The 22,149-nt window shown below is 48.0% G+C and overlaps 2 long non-coding RNA genes across 2 annotated transcripts; one reads left to right on the top strand and one right to left on the bottom strand.

The window, feature by feature from the left end:
• Nucleotides 1-19,626: 19,626 nt before the first annotated feature.
• On the bottom strand, nucleotides 19,627-20,427 carry LOC138574161 (uncharacterized). The gene is made up of 2 exons (XR_011303931.1): nucleotides 20,268-20,427; nucleotides 19,627-20,036 (listed from the first exon to the last, which is right to left on the bottom strand). It is a non-coding gene; the product is annotated as an uncharacterized lncRNA (long non-coding RNA).
• A 300-nt stretch (nucleotides 20,428-20,727) lies between these two features.
• Nucleotides 20,728-21,555, top strand: LOC138574055 (uncharacterized). Its single transcript, XR_011303930.1, has 2 exons — nucleotides 20,728-20,916; nucleotides 21,146-21,555. It is a non-coding gene; the product is annotated as an uncharacterized lncRNA (long non-coding RNA).
• Nucleotides 21,556-22,149: the final 594 nt, after the last annotated feature.

The following is a 22,149-nucleotide window of genomic DNA, read 5'->3' as shown; positions in this document are numbered from 1 at the left end:
AGGTAATGAAAAAAGGAAGGCGGAATGGTATTACCAGTATAGATTACCAGTCCAGCTCATTACGAGCCGACAACCCGTTAATGCCGTCCCTGCCTGTACCGTGCCCCTTCTTACCGGCATGCGCGCTTACACGTGCCCTTTCGCGGCGGCAATACCGGGATGCCGCTAAAAGGAGGACATCACAAGTCACGCAGGCATGCACTCACCGGTATCCCGAAGGCGATAAATAGGGCCTGCACGATGGCGGCATTACAGGCATCGCGGACCACCCGTAAATAGCAACCTGCAGTGCTGCCAACTGCCACATGTGTAGACAATCACCACAGTTGGAGCCAATGGAGCCTGACCCAGCACAAAAGGAGCACACCCACACACCACACCCCTTCCAAAACCAAAATAATCCCACTTGCAGTAGCAATCCTGGGGCTGGAGGACATGCCTGCACTGCTACACCAGAACAACAACAACTACAGGCAGCCCAGAGGAGACACAGGAGGAGAAGGAGGGTGAGGCAGGCCCAGCAAGTCCCACCAGTGCAGCAAGTGGTACCACGTAAGCAGCCACCAATACCTTGCATCAGAGCCAGTCCATTCAACCTAACCCCCAATGCAGACCCACACCCTGTACCGTTTGGACCGGGACACTATCAGCACCATAGTGGACATGATACACGATGACATTGTCAGCCTGATAGAAATCCGCACTTCCATCCCCCCTCTACTGAAGGTGGTGTCTGTGCCCCACTTCCTGGCCACAGGCACCTACCAGCACACAGTGGGCCAGCTGCATGGCATATCACAACCACTCTTTTCACACATGCTGACCCAAGTGCTGGATGCCCTCCTGAAGCATGCAAGCATCCATATATCCCTACCACGGACTGGCCAGGAGCTCGCTGACACTAAAGTAGGCTTCCATGCACTGGCAGGCATGTCCAATTGTGTTGGTGCCCTCGACTGCACCCATGTAGAATTGGTGGTCTCTCATGCCAATGAGGTGGTGTACCGCAATCACAAGCAATACCACTCCATCAATGTGCAGATGGTATGTGACTCCAGCAAGATCATCACACATTGTTGCGCCCGATATCCCGATCTACACATGATGCCATGGTGCTCCGTAACTCCCCGCTACATGGAGCGACATGCTGGACGACGTGCCTGGCTGCTCGATAAGTTGCCTGACTGGGCCATGGCAGTGCAGTGGGGGTGTGAGATGGGGGGGGTGCATACTCCACCTGGCTGAGATTGGGTAGGGGATGCATAGTCCACCTGGGTGAGATTGGGGGGGGGGTTGCATAGTCCACCTGGGTGAGAATGGGGGGGAAGCATACTCCACCTGGCTGAGATTGGGGGGTGGGGGGGATGCATAGTCCACCTGGCTGAGATTGGCCGGTGAGTGGACAATGCACTGACAGCTAAACACTGTTGCCCTGAACATCCCAACCTGAACATGACACATCAATGCCATACATAAGACCCATGCTGCACAGCAATGACAACATGCCAGACGCACAAGCAGGCCACCATGCGTATGTGATGGGATGGATGACAAAACATGATTACACCTGTGGCAATGCCTCTAGTGGGAATACGTTCAGAGTACCATACACCACAAATATGGGTGGCAAGACATTGTTCTGCATCCACAGTACATCTGCATCAGCATGCAAGTAAACATCCTGCATCTGTACAACGCAATCCACACCAGCAGACCATAGTACAGTACACAATGCATGAAATGAACCTGTGTGCATACATCCAGGGACATGTGCATGTCAACACCAAATAGCTGCAGCCATGGCAGTAATTCCTTTTGGTGTCAGGTCAGATATTGACTCACACATACCTCATTGTGCTCCATGCAGGTGATGGTGGCTATCCCTTGAAGCCGTGGCTACTTACCCCTGTACGGAACCTGCAGAACAGGCACAAAGAGGAGTAAAATCGAGTTCATACCCGTACCCGTGTTGTGATTGAGCAGACCTTTGGCCTGTTGAAGGCATGGTTCCGCTGCCTCAGCAGGTCTGGTGGAGCACTCCTTTACGGGCCTGAGAAAGTGGCAAAGATCACTATGGTCTGTGTCATGCTGCACATGTGCATCCGGAGAAACGTACCACAGCCACCTGACATTGACCAGCATGCACTGGGTGAGAATGATGAGGATGATGATAGAGGAGAAGCAGCACCCCTGGCAGTACGCGATGCACAAGATGGCCGTGCTGTGCACAAATCGCTGATTGCCGATTACTTCTGAACCACGGGGATGTTGATGGTTTTGTGTTAGTACTACACTAGGCACTGGGATCGTGTGGACATGGACACAGGGTGTGTGGGGAGTTGGGCACTGTGCGCCGTCATCAATGGTATAAACACATACGAAATGAACAATGTCCAGTCATGATATGATTTTGTACACAACGGGTGTATTAGGTAAATTAACAATATTGTGCTTCATCCCTCCACCTCTCACACGCCCTCCCCCGTCCCCCCAAGAGCCACAAACGCCCCATACCACCCCACAAACACCCCATACCCCCCACAAACACCCCATGCCACCCCCAGAAAAACCCCATACCCCTGACAAACACCCCATATCCCCCACAAACACCCCATACCCCCAATCACCCTATACCCCCAATAAACACCCCCAACACCTCCCAAACACCACCAACACCAACTCCCCCCTCACCCATTGTCATCCCACACATGATGTGCGTCGACCAGCTATTTCCGGCCTCTTTTTGTGTGTGGGGCAGCATGTCCGTGTGCCTTGCGCTGCGCCTCATCATCCGCACAGGGCTTGAGGGTGTCGAGCTGGCAGGTGTGGTTGATGGGGTGGAGGTGGATGGATGTGGCACCGCCGGTGCAGGTTGTTGCTGCTGCATATGGTCCAGCATCCTGCTAAGGACCTGTGTCACCGCCCCTAAACTGTCACGAACGACTATGGTGCTTGAGTTGATGGCCATTATGGTTGCAGCATTTGCCTCCCCGTATTTCACGGCGTGTCTGTTCCCCCTCGGCCACATACTGGCAGACCCGTTCTATCATGGAGTCCTGGCGGGCCTCTACCCTCGTCAGGCGTGCCTCCATGTCAGTGGGGGCTGTGGAGGTGGATGGTTCTGTGGCTGGGTGTACCATTGCAGGACTGCCCTCTGACGTGGTGGACAGATGCGGACTCCCCAGTAGAACCGCATTTACCTGCATGGGGCATGCTGATGTGCCCTTTGTGGAGTGCTAGGGGGTGGACTTGGGGCTTGAAGTAGGGGGGCATTCAACATGGATATTGTCTTCCATGTCCTGGTATTCCTCTGCGTGGACATCCACGTCGCTGAGGGGGGCTGTGGCTGCTGCTTCACCTACAGAACTTGTGGCAGCGGACTGCGTACCATGAGCCTCTGACTCTGCAGTTGTTGCCGACTCTGTCTTGGCAGTCTCGTCGGCTGCTGTATTTTCCTCCTAAGCTGGCCTGGGCTGTACTTGTGCCCTGGGTTGCACTCCGGGTGTTGTTGCTGCCCTGGAGGTGGAAGGCCCAGTGCCTTCTGGTCTGGCCCTGGATGCCTTAGAGCAGCGGTATTCAAACTGTGGGTCACGACCCCCCAGGGGTCCACGGGTGCATCCCTGGGGGGCCCTGAGAGCTCAGCATGAAATATAAAAAATGTTTTTAAAAAATATATATTATTTTTTTTTTTAGATTGGAAGAAATGAGCTGGGGCGGCTCACATGGTCAGGCTGAAGCATGAAACTGTCTCGGGCAACAATGAAAAAGTGGCCCGCAGTTGTAAATGGATATTCATTCCTTTAGTCACGGACTGGGCCTCATTACAACTATGGCGGTACGGTAACAACGGTGCCGGTAAGCTACCGGCACCGTTGCTACCGTACAGCCATAGTAAGAGTTGTGCTCGCGAGTACCTGACAGCCCACCAGGTCTGACCAGGCAGGCCGTGCGGCACCCGCAAGCACAGCTCGTCGGATGCACCGGCACCATTATTAACGGTGCCGGTACATCCGACATCCCCATTCCCATTGAGCCCTAAAGGGCTCAATGGGAATGGGGATCTACCGGTACCGGCACCCGCGAAAGGGCAATTATCAGGTCCGCCTAACTCGGCATGACCCGGTAATTGCCCATTCGTGGGTGCCGGACCCGGATGCAACTCCGGCGGCACCCGTGCCGGTTTGTAATGAGGCCCACTGTTTCAGTAGTACCCAAGGGGGTGCTTTGTGTTCAAATGTAAGTAAATTGTGATATATTTCTCGGGAAAGACACTCATCGAAAATACAATGAGGGTAAAGTGTAAATTACTAGACTTGGATTGGATCCGGACCGATTGGACAGTGAAATCATACAAACTGTTTGCTGATGAACCTGATGAATACTACAGAAGAGGCTTTGGGATGCCCTACTTGGCTAAATTTCCATCACAAACGGAGCGACAAAACTTCTTAAGACTTCGTCTGAATCTCCATCCATCACATGAGGTCACAGCAAGGAGAACAAAGGCCCAGGAAGAGAGAAACTTGACCTGTCGATTGTGCAACAAAAATATGGAGCCCTTACAGCACTTAGTACTAGTGTGCGAGCCCTTAAGTTTCACAAGAAATAAATTCCTGGGGAGATTCCTTGAGGAATCACCATTCAAATCGCAGGAGGACTGGTGGGCCTGCATAAGATGGGGAGGTCGCCTCTACCTATCTCTAGCTGTACTCCAACTGATCAGGATAATCTTCTCTAACATGGAGGATAAAGAAATCGCATCGACCGGTTGAATAAGCCCTATCACAAAACTTTCCTTTCTCCTTCTTTCTAACTTTTTTTTTCTCCTGCCCCTTGAGGATTTGGAGGAGCCAAAGGACCTCTCGTGACTATCATGGGCGGATATGTAGGGGGGGACAGGGGTGTTTGTCCCCCCAACTTTCATGGCACACTATTTTGTCCCCATTCATTTGGCTGGGGCACCTTTTCTTCAGATGTCAACGGACCTCTCGTGACTATCATGGGCGTAATTTTAGGGGGGACAAGGGTGTTTGTCCCCCCCAACTTTCATGGCACACTATTTTGTCCCCATTCATTTGGCTGGGGCACCTTTTCTTCAGATGTCATGCCCCCCCCAACTTTTTCAGCAAAGTTACTCCACTGGTGACTATGTTATGTCACGTTATGTTTTGTGCTTCAGGCTGTTTCTCCTTCTTGTTCTTATCTGAATGTCTTTGAATGTTACCAGAGTTTTTACAGACTGTTGCATCAAAGGTTTAATTAAAACTAAATGATGTAAATAAAATAAAATTGTGATATGTTCAGCAATAATGGTCAAAATTGCTAACTTCATAGTTAAGTAACTAATCAAACTGGTCCACATTGGCCAAAATGGTGGTCCATTTTGACTGGCCCACACTAGCATTTTACATTTTTGGTACAGGCATTGCCCTATAGGCCAGTCCGAGCCTGGCGGCTCATCCATAATGGCAAGGGGGCACCCAAGCAATGGCCCCTCACCCATTATGGAGGAGCTAAGGAACCCATTAGGGAGGAGCTAAGGAGCCAGCCCAGTGAAACAGTGAGCACTCCCTCAGCTGCTTTTTCCAGCTGATGGAGTGCTCCTGGGCTGGATCAACTGTCAAAGGGAAACAGTGTTTCCCTTTGACAGTTCAGTTTGGTTCCCCCGGCCGCACATGCTCACTGAGCCATGCAAGTGCTGGGGCATTTTGCTTCGCCAGCATTGCATAGCTCATTGGAAATGCTGGCTGGGGCACTGCATGTCTGTATGTCCGAGGGGGAGCTCCTGCGCCTCCTTGCACATACGGACATAGCAGCCTGGAGCAGGGCGTTTCAACATCCACACGCAGGCCAATGCAGAAGGTACGTTTATGTTCATTGTTTTTATTTAAACATGTGTATGGATGTGTGTATGCTTATGTTATGAGTGAGTGTATGGTGATGGATGCTCGTGTGAATGATAAAGTGGTTGCTGTATGAATGTGCAGCGCCTTGCTTACACACATAATCATGTTGATTGTGTTAGGCCCAGTGGGGCCCAGGGGACAGGGATTGTATCTTTTTACTGGACATCTATCATAGATGTCCAGTAAAAAATGTCATGCCTGCCCCCTGAGCCCCCCAGCACCAATTGCAAACTGTTTGGCTATTTACCAATTTTTTTGATAAAAGTATGCTCTACAATGCAACATTTTAAACCATTATTTAAAAAAATTCACAGGGGGAAACCCCACCCACCCCCCGAACCCCCTTTATTGGTTCTGGCTCCCTCACTATGCGCGGTCGCTGTGGCATTTTTGGGGGAAATAGTTATGCCCCTCCACTTGAAAAAAATCACCAGCCGCCACTGGCCCTCAGACTATGTTGAGAATGGGATGGGGGGAACCTAGGGACTATGGTGTGAGCACAATGGGCGGGAAACATGGGATAGTGGTGGGAGCAGAGTGCGGAGAGCCCAGGGTGTGTGATGGGGTGGGGAGATACCAGGGACTGGGTAGGAGTGGGATGAGGGAGCCCAGCGACTGTGATGGAAGCAGGTGATGGCGCGCAATATATACTGTCCATTTGGCATTTCTGGGGGTCCTGACCTGCCCAAATTTTGCTCAGGGGGGCCCCGGACAAAAAAGTTTGAAGACCACTGCCTTAGAGTGTGTTGATGCCCTTGGGGCAGGGTCCTGCCCTTCACTTTCTGCATCAGTGCCTGTGGGTGAACAAGAGATGCAGGGCGTCAGTGATGGTGTTACATGCAAGATGCATGATTTGGTGCTGTACAGTATTTCATTCTTCATGCATTGCATTCTTGGAGGTGTGACACGCAGAGTACTTTCAGGGGGGGACCATATTGGCATACGCCATGGCCTCTCCATTCTGTACTGATGTATACCAGGTGGCATACCGCTGTATTACAGTTTGCGTGATGTGTGACATGTGAATTATCCCTGTGTGCTGGGTGTCTGTTGGTAATGGGATTGGCACGCAGCATGCATTTCATTGTGCCAGGGTTTGGGCCACCATCTGGACATGGATCCGCATATGTGTGTATGATGGGCCATGCATTGGCTTGGTTCACTTTCACATCTGTTGTACTACGTCATGCTTTGGGTTAGTGGGGTTTGCAGGGTCGCTCACCTCCATCTCCCGATGTCGCCGCACCCATCTCCATTTCACCGAAGCCCTCAATCGACTCCATATTTATAGTGGTGCTGCAGGTCTCCTCCCATCGCATCAATTTGATGGGTGAGTTGGCCCCCCCGCCTGTAGCCATGGACTCCCTGCGATTTGATGACAGGATGTTTCGCACCCGGAGACGTAGGTCATCCCATCTCTTCTTGGAGTCTTTCACCGTGCGGGGGGTGGTGCCAACCGCTGTCACCTTCCATGCCACCTCCTCCCATATTTGTTTTTTTCAGAGTTGCACTTCACTTTTCAGGTTGTTGGCGAACACCTCATCCGCATGGGCTGCCAGCGTATCCGCAAGCATGTTGAGCTCCTCATCGGAGAAGCGCTTCTTGCGCAAGCGGGGGGTGGTCTTGCGAGTTGCCTTAGACATGATGGATGGTATGGCCCTGCTCTCCACTCTGTAGCACTGCTGTGTTGAGAGGATTGCAATGGATTGTGTTTCTTAAGATGGCCACCGGCGCATTTCCTGTTCCGGCGCGATGACGTTACTTCCGGGTCTGGTATTACGAACCCAGTATTTGCATGATGGTATTGCCGGGTCCGTTATTAAGGGGTTGCTCCTAGGCGGAGGCGGCATCAGCGGGTCCCGTGATGGTGCTATTGCGAGGTTGGGGGGCCTTTAGCGGCATGGCGGTGCAGCCATTACCGGCATTTGGTTCGCGCGTGCTCGCGCTCTCTTAATCACCCGCTATTAGCGGCGTCGAGGGTGCACGGATGCGCTAATACCACCATGCCGGTAATGACTGCGTTTTTACCTACATGCTCGTAATGAGGCCCATTGGCCTTACACAACGGTGAGGCCACAAAAAGAGCAAACACGAATGTTCGAATGGATTGTGTCCTCCCTTTTATTCCTCATCTTTGATATCTTCGTTTCCAGCTTTAGCTGCTTCCGAAACAAATGTCTTGTCGGCAGAGGGTGCTGTGTGTCGAGATGGTCGACTCGATGTCCCTCGAGGGCTTCCATCTGGGGGGGCGTCATCGTCGAGTACATATAACACGCGCAGCGCCCGTTGGCTTCAGCTCCGTTTTTCTGCAATAGTAATTGCTTCGTGATTAACAACGCGCTTCAGTTTTCTTCAAAAAGCTGTCGATGTGGCCTTGTCTTCTGCTCCGAGTACTCCGAAGACGGGCTTCAAGAAGTGTATGCGATGCGGCGCCAAGATGTCTATCACGGACCTGCATACATTTTGCCTCTGGTGCCTGGGCATCGAACACATAACCGGCGACTGTCGATCCTATCAGTCGATGACTGGTAATGCCTTAAAAGAGCGAAAGGATACATTTGCAGAGGGTAGGATTGTCCTCAAATCCCTGTCCACTCCTTCTAAATTGACATCGTCCCACGAGTCGAGAGATTCCTCTTCTCACAAGAAATGATCGAAAAAACGATCTCATTCGAGGAGCCGACATTCTTCGTCGTCCTCCAAAAAGTCAAAGAGAAGACACAGATCGCCTCTTCTTCCCCGTCTTCTTCATCACAAAGGGTAGTCTGCCCGACCAAATCTTCTTCTAAGGAGGAGAGGGAACTCTTTAGGAGAAAGTTAAATAAGATCTTCGATGAGCAGGCTCAGATACCTTCAAAGCACAAGAAGATTGGCCATGCTACGATCGCTGACAAGCATGACGCCAAGGCTAAAACCCATGCGCCTTCGTGCCTGGGTAAGCCTAAAATGACTTCAGAGTCGTCGAGCACTCAACGAGATGAGAAATTGTCGAATCAAGGGCAAAGTCCCTTGTGGTATAAATCTAAAAATGAGTCATTGATGCCACGAATGTCGACACCTGTGATGTCGATACTTAAACCATCGACTAAAACATCAATGCCGTCTGTTCAACCTTTGGGAAAAAGTCAAAAAAAGGTATTTAAACCTTTATCCAAAAACTCACTGGCCTCATTAAGAGTCCGGCGGTAACCCTGCCGGTGCCACCGGTGGGTTGCCGCCAGGCTCGTAAAATTTTACCTGCGCCTGACTTCCCGGTGCCACCGTGAGATTACAAGTCCGGTGACCCGGGAAGTCTGGCGCCAGCAAATTGTAAGTCCCCATTCCTCTAGAGTCCCATAGGACTCTATGGGAGTGGGGACTCGGAAGCGCTGGCAACGTTTTTAACGGTGCTGGCGCTTCCGTGAAGGGTCTGCCTACAGTGGCTGCTGTGCCCGGCATGGTCAGACCTGTCGGGCACAGCCGCCACAGCAGGCAAACACGTAGTTTGCCGTTCTGTAAACAAGGGTGCTGGTGAGCTTACCGGCACCCTTATTTCCGGACCAGCAAACATGTAATAAGGCCCGCCGACTTCTATTTATGAGGTATATGAATCTACTGAAGGGACACCTCCAGGTGGTCTTCAATTGGATCTCATTAATGTCCAGAAAGATACCGTTACACCTGAATGTTTCATTCCAGAAGAAACTAGTCATACAACTTTATGACTCATTACAAAGAGCCAGTGGAGTTGGCACCTCCCCGCAATTCGATCTTGGAAAACCAGATCCTGCTGAACATGCAAATGTATCTTACAGATCACTAATGTCCAGGGTAGTAGATTTCTTTGGATGGAGTAGACCAGCTCCTGTATTTGAACAGGATGACCTGACAGACTTACTGGACAAGCGGCCACAGAAGGACCCTATCTTAACCTTCCATGTGGCACTGCAGAAGAGAGTTGCAACAAACTGGGAAGCTCCAGAATCCAATCCCGCAACAAATAGAAATGTAACAAAAAATATAGGCTATCAAGCAGCAATCCTAGCTACCTTTCAAGACCTCCAACGCCGGAAAGTCTAGTAGTTCAGGCTGCTACTTCTACCTCCAGGCAAACAGCGTATCCAACCATACCGCCTGATAGGGATGCTAAAAGGATTGATTCTTGGTGAAAGAAAGTATTTTCTGCTAGCAGCATGGCCTTAAAGTCTACTAATTCGCCTTGTGCCCTGGCAACCTTTACACACACCCTGTGGGAATGCGTAGTGATGACGGCTGATCACATCCCTGAGGGTGAGGGAAGAGACGGCTTCTTGAACCTTATAAGGGATGGCAAAGAGGCTGCATGCAAGTCTTTGCAATCAGGTCTGGATACTGCTGACAGTGTCAGCAGGGCCATGACAGCAAGCACTGTCATACGCAGATTTGCGTGGTTGAGGAAGTCAGCTTTTGCACCGGATATACAATACAGACTCATCAACATGCTCTTTGACGGCTCCCATCTAATTGGAAATGAAGCTGATGAGAGCCTTGAAAATCTGCAGACTCAAAGGCGGCGGCTAAATCTTTAAGGGCCGCAGTTAGGCAGCCACAGCCTTTTCACCCCAGCGGATCATCTTGGAGGAGTAGGTCTTTTCACTACTATTCCTCAGTTGGAAGAGCAAGAGAACAGACTAGTCAAAGAGGACAGAGAAGATTCCCTTGTGGTAGATGAGGGAGAGGTGCTAAACCCGCCCAAGCAGCTGGCGCTTTACCATCAGCTGCTCCTTCAGCCGCCTCTAAACCACTCTGAGGCCTTGTCTCACAACAACGCAGTGGGAGGCAGACTATCACGGCATTTGAAAGAAAGGCAGGCTATTACTTCAGATGCATGGGCACTGGAAACAGTAGTTAACAAGGTTGGCAAACAAGGACAGCGAGGCTCAGCGCAAGGACTTGAATTATAAAGAGTGGTGTGAGGAGCGCTGCGGGTGAGTGTGGGTGTGTGGACTTGCCAAGTCCACCACCAATGAGACAGAACCAAGTTAATTTTACAGACACACTGCGCGCACACACAAGATAAAGTACAGTTGGTATGTGTTTATTTCCCAAAAAGGTAGCCTGACACGTGTTTCGAGCACTTGCTCTTCTACTGAGGCTACATGTTAATGTACATACAAAATAGGCCAGTACATAGAATTACAGAGTAATGTATTATACATCAAAACGACCCAAACAACAAAGCAAAAAGAGAGTGGCAAGTCACCATACAATTGCACATCAGGCATATGAGATCAAAAGCAATCATATTAAACACAAAGAAGCAATCAAAAACATAAAAAGGCAATTCGATTGCCAAATAAATTGTGCCAGTGCATATGGAGCCAAAAAGAACAGAAAACAATTCAAGAGATGGCAAATAGATTAGCACACGGAAGAAGGAATGGGGGGTAGAGAAAAACAAACATAACAAAAAATATACGTTAGCTTGTTTCATCTGGGTTGGCCATCCAGTTAGTTAATATATTTCCGAAAGGTTGAAGCTCAGTTGAGGACATGGTAATTGGAGAAAACAAGAAAAGTTTAACTTACCAATGTGTGTGGTAAGTAACAAAAAATAGAAGGATCGTGGGCTCCAGTGTAAAAATAGCATAACATACACCATGTTAATGGTGAATTGTATAATTACACAGATTTGATAGAAGTGAAAAGGCACAAGCCTGCATACCTTAAGATGCAGTTGCAAGGTCAATTGAAAGCGTAATTACGTGAAACTGCAGATGCGGCGGTGAGTGGAGATACACACGGAACAGCGAGCCAGGTCGCGGACAGGAAGGGAGAGAGGCAGACAGAACAACATAATTAGTGATTGAGCAGCGGTGCGCGTCTGGCCACAGATTGGATGTACGCGTAGCCACTCTGTCAGGTTAGGGGTCTACGCAAAGTAGCTGGTTTTACAGGCGTCTCGGCTGTAACAGTGAACAGGAGCCAGGCGTGCGCGGCTCCTGCGAGTAATTAAATACGTAGCCCGACTGCCGATTGATGGCGCGGGTGGTGAAAAAAGGACGCCATCTTCAGAGATGACTGGTTACTGAGCGGTAATGCTTGGTGATGCAAGGGTCAGATGCCCAAGTGAAGGATCAACTGAAACACACTGAATGTGGCGAACTCTAATAAATCAGTATGCTGGAGTAGTGATAAATATAATTAGTGAGAATGAATTACGAGAGGAGAAGGAAATTAAGGGAGGAGACCAACTTGAAACGAAAAGAGAGGGAGGGAGTGAAAAGGAAGGACTGACCTGGAGTGGAGAAACCAAGTTTGTACACATGTCATCAGAGAAAGGGGAAGATTGTGGGAATAGAAATTAGTATTAAGGATAGCCAATGTTATGGGTTAGATTAAAAAATCACCTATGGCGGTGGGTGGGGGCGAGTTAAGCCTCCACCCACCGATGGCGAGTTAAGCCCCATATGTCTGCCTCAGGGGTTCCCGCCTCGGTTAGGCTGGTAACGAAAATGGATAAGTATATATGGAAACAGTAGCCCAAGGTTACAGCCTCCCCTTTATACAGAGACCTCAGGATCTTCCACCGGGAAACCATTCACTAAAAGTTCCGGATCCATTCCTGTTGCAGAAAATATTAACCCTGCTAGAGAACAGTGCTATAGAACCAGTACCTGTAATGGAGAGGAACAAAGGATGGTACTCTCCCTATTTCCTAATTCCCAAAAAGGACGGAAGGCTGAGACCCATCTTGGACTTGAGATACTTTAACAAGTTCCTGAGGAAGGACAATTTCAAGATCGTCCACTGTGATGTTTGTGACCCCCCACAACCCTCCCTCGTGATGTCCGTTTCCACCCCCCCACGCTCCCTCGTCCCCTGTGATGGTTGAGACCCCCCCCTCCGTTCTGGCACCTCATGATGGCCCTCTCCCTGCTTCCTGCTCTCTCTCTCTCACTCCTCCCCCTTTTCACTCCTCATCACTGCTGCAGGGGTTGTCTTGATTCACCATCGGTTTCGCCTTCACCGAAATGTTGCAAATGCTTGGATTTACCTCTAGACACTTGTCTTTTGCGCCTCACCTTCCAACTCGTATGCATGGCAATCTTGCTCATTGACTTCTGGACACTCAGACTCCTGTGCACCGCCTTCTGAGCCAGTATGCATGGTGGCCCAGTTTCATTTTGTGTTTCATGTTTGCCATCTTGAATCCTTGCTTACATTTCCTTCTTTGTAACATTGCGTCTTACTCACTTCTGCAAATGTTTTCTCTCTCCCTTCTGCTCTCCCCCCTCACTGTCTTTCTTTACTCTCTGCTCCCTCCCCTTATTCTATGTATTTATTACCAGAAATGTTGTCGGGCCTAGTACAGTAGTTGCCTGTCTGTTTCCTTTTCCCCCTCCTTACCCCATTCCCTCTTTAATTGTCTTAGCACTTGAACTATCTGAAATGTCACCAGGCCGAGTACGATAGTTAATTTTACATTATTGTTGTTCCTGGCCATATTAGAATGTCATTGTATTTTTTCCCTTGATCCCTCCTTTGCTGTGAAGCGCTTTGAAACACATTGTGTATAGGTGCTATATAAATAAACTGTCATATCATATCACTTTCTCAGATCCTTCAGGCCCTCCTGCCCCAGGATTGGATGGTGTCATTGGATCTTCAGGATGCTTACTTTCATGTGTCAATCCATCACAAGTGCAGGAAGTACCTAAGGTTCGTCGTTGGCAGTTCTCATTATCAGTTTCGAAGTCTGCCATTTAGGCTAACCTCTGCCCCAAGGGTTTTCACCAAGCTGATGGCGGTGGTGGCAGCGAGTCACAGGAGAGGGGGGATTCACTTCTACCCCTACCTGGACGATTGGCTGATATGGGCACATTCACCCTTAATTACAAGAAGTGCAAGATGATACCATCTCAAAGACTGCAGTTTATTGGAGTAGTCCTGGATGCATGCCTGGGAAAAGCCTTGACACCAAAGGTGAGGACTCGAGACATTCTGCAGATAGTCTCCAAATTTCAGAGTCCCTAGCGTCTCCCAGCCTTCGACTTTCTGAGGTTGCTTGGCCTCATGGTATCCTGTATTTTCTTGCTGCCAGAGGCACGCCTGAGAATGAGACCTCTACAGTGGGCTCTTAGAACTCAATGGTCTCAATTCTCAGGCAGAATGACAGATCTCCTTCAGGTTCCAAGCAGGATCACACTGGATCTCATGTGGTTGGCCTGCGAGGACAACATTCTTAAGGAAGAACCTTTTTAGCAACCATGGCCAGAGCTAACTGTATTAACGGACGCCTCACTTACAGGGTGGGAATGTCATGTTCCGACGTCCATGGAAACTCTGGCGCCGGTGGAGAGTCAGCCATTAGACTGTTCCGTTATGTATGGAAAACATGAAGGAACAGCCTGTTCTGTTAGACCGGGACAGCTGTTCTGGTCTTGTTGTTTTCCTTCCCTGCGCACACAGCAGCATTTAACCTGCTGACTCCTCCCCCCACATTACGTTGCAACTTCTCAGCTTTGTTTCTGACGCTGCTGTTTTCTTCCACGTTTCTTCCTCTGCCATCAGCCGCTTGGTATCCTGCTGCCTTCAGGCTTTGGTCTGTTCTCTCCTGCTTCCTCTTGCCCGCTGGAACTTCTGCTGCCTTTTGACTCCTGTCTGCCTCCTTGCTGCCTTTTCTCCCATTCTGGTTCTTGCTTGTTTGTTGCCTTTTTGCCGCTCTGTTCCTCCTGGTTTAACTCTCTGTTTTCTCTCCATATTCCGTTGTGTTCTTTCTCCATGATTGGATTCCAGCTTCATCCTGCTCAGTAATTTTCCCTTTCCTTCTTACCTGGGTGTGTTAATTGCTCCTCCTAAATTCTCCTCTATTTTCGTATCCTACTGCTGCACATCCATTTGGAATATGACTACATTCTCACTATGCTGGGACATTATCCTTGACACACCGCAGATTTTTTTTTTTTGCCTAAGGCTTTTTCCCCAACCATGGGCTGTTCTGGAGGTTTAGCCCTTCTTTCCACGGGATCCCATTCCTAGGAAATGATGGCGACCTCCAGGAACCAACCCTATCTCTTCAAGAAGAAAGGGACTTCTCTGCGAGATTCCAAGAACCAGGAGCCTGAAGATTCCAGATAATCTGACGTAACCTCATCCTCTGGTGAGAGTGAAGGTGATCTTGGGGCTAAACCTGACATTGGAGGCCATACCAACGATCTGACAATCAGCGGTCGTTGGTATAAAGACTGGAGGGGGTATCTGTACTCCTGCGCTCTATAAGGCAGAATAGATGCACAGAGCACCCCAGCCAAGGTTCTCTATATGGTAACTATGGACAAGTAACCAAGGCTTAAGCTCTCAGGTGGGGATGCAGGCTGGTTCTTAAGAACCGTGTAGTCCCCAAGCCCCCACAAAGGAATGTCCACACACTGTTATGTACGAACACAGTTCTTTATATATAAATAAGGTTCAATATATATACACATCAATTAATAACACACTTTGTACTTTGGCACTTCTAATATGGCAAATATATAAAATGTCTGTGGTACCACACTTAGCTATTGACTCCTTTCAAATGCATCTACTTCTGACAGTTATAATGGCTTACAAATTATAAAGTAATGTGTATCACCATAGATTAGAGGAAGGAAGGCAAATTGGGTTAAACAATAGCAGAATGGTTATTTTGCTACTAAGACACATTTCTGATTGAGGATCCCCACCAGTTGGGCAACCTGTAATAAAGAGTATTAACAAGCCCAGTCCATTAATCTTTAAATAGTCTTGTTTCCTGATTAAAATGTTCAACCACCCCAAGGTACCTGAGATAAAAGAGTGTCTTAGACGGTTCATCGACGGATTCCTCGAGAGTGGACTCTCTTTAAAGCAGGAGCCACAGGGTGTCGCGATTCCTCGAAGAAAAGTGAACACTTGCGCCAAAACTGCAGTTTTGACCTTCATGGTGTTCTTCCACGATCGATCGTGGAAGTCCTGTGAAGATGAGGCATGCGGTCCACCTTGGTGCAAAGAGTTTGGTGCCACAAAGAAGACTTGGTGCTGAACGTAGGCCCTGCAGGGGGCGTCGGGATAGCTTCGGCGATCAGGACTCGACCACAGGCTGGACTTCGGATCTTCACATGTCAGCGTCTTTGTAGACTTCAGGTGACGGGCATCCTACAGGCGGACTTTACTTGGTCGTCGACTACCTCGGCTTTCTCTGGCGGGACAAAGCGGTTATCGGTGATGGCAATGGAGCCCCTCGTTCAATGTTCTTAGGCAAGGTGGAGCGTTGCGACTCCGGTCATCGAGCAGCACAGCATCAAGCTGTCCCCGCTTCTGGGCAACACGACTCAACTGGCTTTCAGCGGTTACAGAAATCCTCCGAACCCCGGTCGACAGCAATGGACTTCGATCTCCGGGTGCTTTACTTCAAGATTCTCGGCAGACCCCTTCTCCAGTCGACAGTCTTTTGGGGCTGGCTTCCAGGGTACTTTGATGAAGATCAGCTTTTGCACGATAGCTCGGGGAGAGGTTGTCTCTCGGATTAGTCCTCGACACTTTTTAGATTTTGGAGAACGAAAGCAGCAGCAATTCTTCTTTTTCTAACTGGGCTTCAAGCATAAGCAGCTTCAAGTTTCAACGGCAGCTTCTGAACAAATTGGGAAGTGAGAGGTCACCAGATATACGCATGCGTCCCTCATTCACTCTGGCTGAGCCAAGCTCAGTCAGCCAATCACACAGAAGGGCATTCATGCAGGCAGGCAGCCAATCTGGCTCCCAGTGCATTCAGGCCATTCACTTCCACCCAGACGCCCATAACAAGGAATGTGTATTGGGGCAAGCACCCAGCTATTCAGCATACCACACTGCATTCATGTCAGTTTCAGGCAGGGCTGTCTCCTTCATTGTGTCACACACACACAGACCAGACACCCATAATATAGAATGCATATTGGTCACACACTCCATTCACCGAGGTCCCCACCCCAAGGGTGTACCCACAACATACAGTCACTGGGGAGGCTCCAGCCAGTCTGGCCTTGACTTCTCCACAATACCTATATATGGTTCTTCCACCCAACAGCCAGTCGGGGAAAGGGACAGAGTCCGGGCTTCACAGTACTTTGGGAAAACAAGGTAACGGGCAATAGAAACCAAGAGGCCACAGGGGCCATCTTACCTTCTATCTGGAATCTACTGATTCCTATGGGTGAGCCTGGGTATCCCAAAATGGGGGATACGAAGAGCACCTGCCACATTCAGCAGGGTGCTCTGTGGGCAACACACAGGTGCAAAAAACATACACTCGGGGTACAGGGTTGTACCCCCACCCATGGGTGCCATAAGGGTATCCATAGAGTCTCTGTTCACCGTGACCATAAAGAGGAAGGGCACTGCCAGGAGTCCTAACTGGACTCCTGTGCAGAAAACATCACAGAACACACATGATAAGGGAGTACAGGACAAGGACATGGAGGCCCTGTCCCTCCAATGTATTTCCAGCATCACAGTTGGTCTCTATCAGAGTCCAAACTACATATCTACCTTTTGGAGCTGAGGGCAAACAGACTAGCGCTGAAGGCTTTCCGGCCTCTGTATGGTGGAAAGAATGTTCTGATAATGACGGACAACATAGTGGCTATGTACTACCTCATCAAGGGATGAGGTGTTGGTCACTACCACTGTGCAGAGAGGCAATAAAGCTCTGGCACTGGGCAATTCAAGAAGGAATCTCCCTATCAGCAGCTCACCTAGCCGGAGAGGAGAACATGGCAGCGGATGCTCTGAGCAGGCAGAGCACAATCTCCCACGAGTGGGAACTAGCTCAGGAAGTTCCTCAAGAGATCTTCACCCTTTGGGGAACCCCTCAAGTGGATCTGTTCGCGACCAGTGTCTACCAAAGTGCGAACTGTACTGCTCTGGGGAATTTCCACCAAGAGGAGCTCTAGGAGACACGTTCGTGGTGGACTGGGAGTTTCCCCTCATGTAAGCGTTTCCTCCAGTCCCCGTCATTCCTCACGTTATCAGGAGTTTGAGAAGGTCTAGGAAATGCATGATCCTAATTGCACCGGATTGGGCCAGGATGACGTGGTACCCGGACCTTCTGGACATGTCCATCTGCCCTCAAATATGTCTTCCAATAAGAGAGGAACTTCTCTCGTGAGAGGTTGGTCGGGTTCTCCATCCAGAGGTCAAGACACTCAGGCTTCAGGCATGGTTTCTGAGAGGCTGAGGTACAGGGATTGGGACTGCCTGAATGATGTAATGGAGATTGTGCTTTCGGCCAGAAGGCCAGCACCAAAACCCCTGTACCGTAGCCGTTAGAACAAGTTCTGCAGCTGGTGTAGGGAAAAGGATGTAGACCCTTTTCAAAGCGAAACGCCTATGGTGTTATCTTTTCTTCTACCTTTGGCAAATCTGGGGCTCCAGACTGGAACAATCAATGGATATTTAGCTGCGCTTTCCATTTTCAAGCGCACCTCAGAAGAGGCATCCTATTTCAAAATTCCTTTAATAATTCAATTCCTTAAAGGACTCGCAAATGGGTTTCCTCCTACACCATTCCATTTGCCAACTTGGAACCTTAACTTAGTTTTGAAGTTTTTAACATGTGCTCCTTTCGAGCCACTTCACTCCTGTCCCCTAAGACTGCTAACTTACAAAACCATTTTCTTAGTGGCAATAACATCAGCCCGCAGGTTGAGTGAGTTGCAAGCAATATCCTGTAAACCTCCTTTTACCATCTTTTACTAGGATAAAGTTGTTCTTGAGGTAAAACCATAATTTTTACCCAAACTTGTATCCGACTTCTATCTGACACAGAAAATTGTGCTTCCAGCTTTCTATCCTCCACCTCATCTTGGCAAGGAAGAGGAAAGATTCCATATACTCGATCCAAGGAGAGCCCTAAGCTTCTATATATCTAGGATGGCAAAGTTGAGACAACATAATCAACTTTTTATTGGTTATACAGGGCACAAGCTTGGTATGTCAGTCACTAAACATACTCTATCCAGATGATTATACTGATTTTTTCGGCGTGCTACAGGTTAGCTGGGAAAGATCCTCTGGAGGGTTTGAGGGCTCATTCCACTAGGGGCATGGCAACTTCCTCTGCCCTTCAGAGGGGAGTCCCAAAAAAGGACATCTGTGCGGTAGCTACATGGTCCACCTTCCACAAGTTCACAAAACATTACTGTTTAGACACTTCTGACAATGAAGGAAGATTTGGAAAGGCAGTACTATGCTCCATTTTGGCCAAGCAATAACTCAATTCTTACTCCCTCCTCCAAAACAACTTATTACTGCTTTGGGAGGCTATCAAAGATGAGGAATATGTGGGAGGACACAATCCATTTGAAGAACAAGTTACTTACCCTTGGTAACGTTCTTTCAACTGGGTGTTCCTCCCACGTATTCCTCATCGCCCTCCCAACCTACCCCACTGTAGAATTTACGAGCTTTGGACCTTGTGCTCTTTTAAAGACGCCGAGATGGAAGCCCTCGAGTGACATCGAGTCGACCATCTCGACGCACAGTGCCCTCTGCCAACAAGAGACATTTTTTTTTTCCAAAGCAGCTGAAGCTGGAAATTATTCACATAACAAGGGTTTCAAAAGCCGTAAAGACTAAATTTGAAAATTTATGAAATGATTTTAAATGGTATCCAGCAGGATATCCTACTTATTCCAACTTAGAACAACCCAAGGTCACCATAAGAAGCATAGAGCAACATCATTTTACACAAAGAAAAACGTATTTTCTTTCTGACTTATTTATTTCACAAAAAAGAGAGAGTGTGTTTAACAAATACATAAAATTCATTACTTTCAACAAAGACATACAGTTATAATTTGAGCAAAATCTAAGTGCAATTACGGTTTAAGCAAAATTTAAGTGCATTTTATGAAAGTCCGCCAATTGGTCTAGGCAAAATATAAATGCACTTGTAAGCAATATACAGGTCTGCCAACGTCCACTTTTCACTTGGTATATGAAGAGAAAAGAAAGAAAAAGGTCTCAAAGAGAATAAATCAATAAGCAATTGGGAACAGAATTTAAGTTCCATTCGACATTGAGACCGTTAGGACGTTTCGGCGGGCCACCTGTGAGGCCACTGGTGTTGGAAAACCGCCTTCCTCGGGGCAAAGTAAGTAGTGAAATTCCCTACGGGGAAGCAGACAAAATACTCCATCACATAAAGAAATGTATAGTTTGTACAAAAAAGAAAATCAATTGTATTACAACAAAAACATAATATCACATGCTGTATGCTTCTCAAACGGAAATCCTGGGTTGACAAGTTTAAATTAAAAAAAAAAAACATAATTTCTTTAAGGCTGATCAGTGATTTAAGTTAAGACTACTAATTTAAACTGCCTAGAAGGGGAACCTTACCCTAAATGAATGAGGGGGAAAACTTCAAAGGCAGGAGGTCAAGACGTCAAACAAGACCCTGGTGCAGAGCATGAGCAGGAGTGACTGAAGCAAGACACTGAGTCTCTAAAAGATGTTATGTGCTCTTCTGCAATTATCGCGTACGGATCTTAAATTAATAGAACCCGATGATCATGAACATTCTTCAGAGTGCTTCAATGTGCGTCCGTGCAGGTGAAAGTCTCGAGCGCGAACAAGCGTTCAATGAACGCTTGTTCGCGCTCGAGACTTTCACCTGCACGGACGCACATTGAATCCGGTCCAGCAAGAACGCAAAAGAATGGAAATGTGGCGAGGAAAAGAAAGAAAAGGGTGAAAAACAACACATAAATGGTGGGCAGATGAAGAAAAAAGGTATTCGTTACCGCAACATCCATTTTGATACCAACGTTGCTTCATCACAGGGTATCATTTTCTCCACTCTGAAGAATGTTCATGATCATCGGGTTCTATTAATTTAAGATCCGTACGCGATAATTGCAGAAGAGCACATAACATCTTTTAGAGACTCAGTGTCTTGCTTCAGTCACTCCTGCTCATGCTCTGCACCAGGGTCTTGTTTGACGTCTTGACCTCCTGCCTTTGAAGTTTTCCCCCTCATTCATTTAGGGTAAGGTTCCCCTTCTAGGCAGTTTAAATTAGTAGTCTTAACTTAAATCACTGATCAGCCTTAAAGAAATTATGTTTTTTTTTTAATTTAAACTTGTCAACCCAGGATTTCCGTTTGAGAAGCATACAGCATGTGATATTATGTTTTTGTTGTAATACAATTGATTTTCTTTTTTGTACAAACTATACATTTCTTTATGTGATGGAGTATTTTGTCTGCTTCCCCGTAGGGAATTTCACTACTTACTTTGCCCCGAGGAAGGCGGTTTTCCAACACCAGTGGCCTCACAGGTGGCCCGCCGAAACGTCCTAACGGTCTCAATGTCGAATGGAACTTAAATTCTGTTCCCAATTGCTTATTGATTTATTCTCTTTGAGACCTTTTTCTTTCTTTTCTCTTCATATACCAAGTGAAAAGTGGACGTTGGCAGACCTGTATATTGCTTACAAGTGCATTTATATTTTGCCTAGACCAATTGGCGGACTTTCATAAAATGCACTTAAATTTTGCTTAAACCGTAATTGCACTTAGATTTTGCTCAAATTATAACTGTATGTCTTTGTTGAAAGTAATGAATTTTATGTATTTGTTAAACACACTCTCTCTTTTTTGTGAAATAAATAAGTCAGAAAGAAAATACGTTTTTCTTTGTGTAAAATGATGTTGCTCTATGCTTCTTATGGTGACCTTGGGTTGTTCTAAGTTGGAATAAGTAGGATATCCTGCTGGATACCATTTAAAATCATTTCATAAATTTTCAAATTTAGTCTTTACGGCTTTTGAAACCCTTGTTATGTGAATATTGGTGACCCCATCATTAGCTGTACCACGTCTGGGTCAGTCCCCATTTTGTGTAGCTGGAAATTATATCAAAGATGAGGAATACGTGGGAGGAACATACAGTCGAAAGAACGTTACCAGGGGTAAGTAACTTGTTCTTTTCCCCATATGCCTGTAATGGCCTGTGTAGTTGCAGGCCGGTCAAGTAAGGGCTGCCCTAATGTAAAGTCGGGGCTGGATCAGGGCGCCTTTTATATTCGCCCACATACCTAGGATTGCACATTGCGTGCATCCGTAACGGGTTTGGCAGAGAGTGGGTAATCAATTAAGAACGCATTTACGGGCGGCTGTGCCTGCCTTTACGTGTTCTACTATGCGCCACGCCCCAACATGAAAGCACCCTTTAAATATAGAAAGGTAAACGGTGCTAATCATAGCACTTTCACCCAGTGG

The sequence above is a fragment of the Ambystoma mexicanum genome, chromosome 1p (assembly GCF_040938575.1).
Source record: "Ambystoma mexicanum isolate Mex_15411 chromosome 1p, UKY_AmexF1_1, whole genome shotgun sequence".
Classification (NCBI taxonomy): domain Eukaryota; kingdom Metazoa; phylum Chordata; class Amphibia; order Caudata; family Ambystomatidae; genus Ambystoma; species Ambystoma mexicanum.
This window is presented reverse-complemented; position numbering and strand designations above follow the sequence as displayed.